Source organism: Aplysia californica, unplaced genomic scaffold (assembly GCF_000002075.1).
Source record: "Aplysia californica isolate F4 #8 unplaced genomic scaffold, AplCal3.0 scaffold00212, whole genome shotgun sequence".
NCBI classification, from domain to species: Eukaryota; Metazoa; Mollusca; class Gastropoda; order Aplysiida; family Aplysiidae; genus Aplysia; species Aplysia californica.
The window spans coordinates 168,116-172,584 of record NW_004797482.1 but is presented as its reverse complement, the minus strand read 5'-3'; the positions used below and the strand labels follow the sequence as shown (position 1 = coordinate 172,584).

General features: G+C 41.6%; 1 protein-coding gene across 1 annotated transcript in view; it reads right to left on the bottom strand.

Moving 5' to 3' along the window:
- Positions 1 to 4,469, bottom strand: part of LOC101864463 (DDB1- and CUL4-associated factor 11) — a 59,214-nt gene that overhangs the window by 45,815 nt on the left and 8,930 nt on the right. The gene's annotated exons all lie outside the window — the stretch shown is intronic.

The following is a 4,469-nucleotide window of genomic DNA, read 5'->3' as shown; positions in this document are numbered from 1 at the left end:
TTAGGTCATATAAGTACCGAAGAAAGGACGTTACAAAAATGTTACCAACCTTATAGATTACATTTAAAAGTTATAAGTAACCATCAAAACTTGTTTAGATCTAGACTAGATCTAGATCTAGTTATAGTAAGAGTTTTACGGCACTTGCAACATAATATAATAAGGTCGTATATAGATCTATAAACTTGTACGGCAAACGAGATGACAAAACACAGAAAGGAATTATATTTTTATATATATCCAACCTTGCACTCACAGCAGCCAGCATTTCTTTGCACTGAACACAACACACGACACACGAGAACAGCACTACTAACACCAATGAAAGAAAACACAGTGTCCACCACTGCGCTCTATATTAGAAGCCCCGCACTCCACACTACACAGGTACAGGTACAGGCACACCAAAACTATCAAAATCATCAGCCCCTCAACAGCTGAGATAATCTGCAAAGTCACGACCGTGAACAGACGACAAACTGGAACAAGGTCCCCGGCTGCGTTCAACATCACAAAACGCTGGCCACCGCGACGTTCCGCCGAAAGCGTCAACTAATAATGAGTGAGAAGGAAAACAGCTGTAGGCTAGGGGGCTGGGGAGACTAGGGGCTGGGGAGACGAGGGCGGCTCGATTCGGAATAAATACGTGACAGAGTGGTCTTTGTCGAGTAAAACAGTAGACACAGCACACACAAAACAAACACAGCGGAGTTATTTTATTTTTACTGTGATCAAAAACACAGTCAAGCACTTGTCTGAGTGTTTTTATTTGAATAGATCTTAACAGAAGAATATCGGCATATATAAATAGTATGGATGTTCATTTAAATGCCCGGAAAAAGTAAGCCAGACATACAGACAGACGCAACACAAAATGCAAACTAGCAACATGCACAGTCATTGGCTTTTTTTTCTTCTTCTTAGCGCGCTTTCAAACACAATAGGACAAGGCCTTGGCACCTGCAGTGTTGTGGTTAGGCTCTTTGCTGTCGCATGTTGGAGATCCCAGTTCGAATCCTGAGTGGGAAGACATTTTTAAATCGAATATCGCGGTCGTTCAGTGTCCAGCTGGGGTGGGTTTCTTGTTTTTGTTTTAGTAAGTGTTTTACGGCACTTGCAACACAATAATGTCATATAAGAGCGGAAGATTAGAGGCGTTACAAGAGAGTAACAAACACAAATCAGAAGGAGGGGAGATCAGGACAACAGATGTTTGACAGGAAACCACATCAGAGGACCCGCCAACCACCCACAGCTGGGGTGTTGTAAATAGTATACTTTGCGGAAATATGCGATTATAGGCAGAATGAACAGAAGAACATAGGCATAACAATATTATGAAAGTTCATTTGCGTGCCCGGAAAAAAAAAGTAAGCCTGACAAACAGACAAACGCAACACACGTTGATAACATGCAAAACGCACAGTCATTGTTTGATGATTTGTTGAGGTTATTCTTGTTTTGTTTTGTTTGTGTTTCGTTTTGTTGTGTATGTGTGTGTCTGGGGGGGGGGGGGTGTGTGTGTGTGTGTGTGTGTGTGTGTGTGTGTGTGTGTGTGGGGGGGGGGGGGTGCGTATTCAGATACCAAAGGACCATTCCATGTGTTATTATACATTACGTCGCCAAGGGGATACTACTTTTGAATACACCGTACATGCCGAAGTGTCTATGGATACCTATCGACGATTTATTCACAAAGTACTGGCGCCTGGTGGTGTAGAGGTGAAGCACTAATTGGTTAGCGCTGAGTTCGACTCCCACGGGAAAACACAATTTTTGTTATCGAGTATCGCGGGCATTTAGAAGGGGTGTTGTAAAATTAATTGTGAGGCATCATGGTGAAATCAGGCGCTCGTCGATATAGAGAAATCAAACAAACCAGCATTTTCCTGGGTGTTTGGTGTCTTAAAAAAATTATTTCATTATTTCATTTATTCTTCTTTTTTTTTTAAACGAATTTTCGTTTTTTTGGCTCAACTCCCATAAGTCCATTCATCTTTCTGCTTGACTATTTTTAAACGTTGATTAAATGCACAAAAAAGTAAATTTTCGGTTTTCAAGGATTCTTTAGCTATAAAAGTCACCAAACTTTGGCGGACATTTTCTTACCTTATTTTACTGTTGAAGCCAGGTGACCCCCATCTCCTTTAATCCAAAATATCTCTACTTCTATTCAAGATAGATGGGGGTATTGTTTTCAATAAAAGCAAGTCAAATGAACAAGCGTCAAGATGATTCCCATAACTCCATATGCCCAAAACTTGACGAGCGCCTGATTCCACCACGTCGCGAGACAATTCAGAAGAAGAAGAAGAAGAGGAAGAGGAAAAGGAGGAGGAGGAGGAGGGGGAGGAGGAGGAAGAGGAAGAAGAAGAAAAAGAAGAAGAAGAAGAAGAAGAAGAAGAAGAAGAAGAAGAAGAAGAAGAAGAAGAAGAAGAAGAAGAAGAAGAAGAACAAGAAGAAGAAGAAGAAGAACAACAACAACAACAATAACAATAAAGAATTAGAATGGACCTATCACTGCTTAAAATAAAAATGTTTTAGCAAGTCATCTTCCCCATGTTGAGTGTGTCGTCACTTCATTTTCCATTTTCGTGGAATGGCCACAGAAAAAATATACACAGTGATATGATATTACATTCATAATACATCATGTCGCTTATCAGTGGCGTCTGTGATGTGGTTCTTGAGCTTATCTGATCACAATGGCAAACTGAAGACGGTGGGTGGCTGGCCGGTGCTCTGGTGTGGCTTGCTCGGACTTCTCTATCAAAAGAATATCAATCGTCCTTGTCTCTCCTCTTTGAGTATGTGTGTGTATGTGTGTGTGTGTGTGTGTGTGTGTGTGTGTGTGTGTGTGTGTGTGTGTGTTATTCTCTTGTAATATTTCTAATTTTCGGCACTCATATATTATAAGGTCTGATTGTGTTGCAAGTGCTGTGAAAATTTTACTTATAGTAAAAACTGAAGACGTGAGTTCGGCTCCCGAGTGGGGAAGTTATTTTCATCGAGCGTTTCCGTCGGTCAGCCAGGGTGCTGTTTCCCTGACCAAGACGCCATGTTTATTTACCCCCAACAGACAGGCTCCTATAATTTTAGGTAAAGTTTTCCGGCACTTGTTCATACAATTAGGTAATATTATATTAGTTTAGTTTTAGTAAGAGTTTAACGGCGCTTGCAACACAATAAGGTCACATGAGTACCGGAGACTAGAGGTGTTACAAGAAAGTTACAAACACACGAAAAAAGAAGGTGGGGAGAAAAGGATGATAGATGTCTGATTACTTTGATAGGATAGAAGGAAGAAACCATACCAGAGCACCCGCCAACCTCCCACTCTGTGCAGTATATTTATGGGATTTTGTCGGTGTTTATTATTATGAAAATGAAAAATGGACGAGTAATGAAAATGACATCAGGATAGAGAATGTTGCTGTATAAATAAAACTGTAAGCGCAGATGTGGGAAAATCCGTAAAGTAGAAACCTCTCATTTATTACGTATTTTTCACCTTTATAATACCCCCCCCCCCCTTTCCCCACGCTCCCTCTTATAAACACTTTCTGTTTTTTTGTTTTAGTAAATGTTTTACGGCACTTTCAACACAATAAGGTCAAACAAGTGCTGAAGATTACAGGTGTTACAAGAAAATAACGAACGGAAAAAAAGAAGGTGGGGAGATAAGGACGAATAAATATGTTTGATAAGAAAGAAGAAGCAAGCCACACTAGAGCATCCGCCAACCACTTTCTCCAACGATATTTCCAAAAAAAATAATAAATTCGGGCGCAGTTGGGACGAGGTCAAAACTGTGTCAACAGAGCTTCATTGGTTTCCATATTTTCCGAAAGAAACCACACGATGCACTGAGTCAGCGAAACGGGAACCGCGATATAATACGTCCAGCGACTACTTTTAGTAGATCTAGTTTCTTGTTTTTTTGATTGCTTGTCGGTGACAAAGATAAAGTCAAACCGGTTGGTTTTCAATGTTTCTTCATGTTATACGGGAGAACTGCTGCGTCTGCCCTACATGCCACGCTAAACCAGGTTAAGTGGAATAAAACATCCGAGCAGAGAAACAGGGAGAGAGAGAGGGGAGAGAGAGAGAGCGAGAGAGAGAGAGGGAGAGAGGGAGAGAGAGAGAGAGAGAGAGAGAGAGGGGGGAGAGTGAGAGAGAGAGGGAGAGAGAGAGAGAGAGAGAGAGAGAGAGAGAGAGAGAGAGAGAGAGAGGGAGAGAGAGAGAGAGAGAGAGAGAGAGAGAGTGAGAGTGAGAGAGAGTGAGAGAGAGAGGGAGGGAGAGAGAGAGGGAGAGAGGGAGAGAGAGAGAGAGAGAGAGAGAGAGAGAGAGAGAGAGAGAGAGAGAGGGTTTTTAAAAAAAGTTTTAGAAGAGGTTTTACGGCGCTCGCAACTGCATAAGGTCATATTATGGGCATCAAGGGGGTTGATGTCAACAGAGAAGTCCTTACA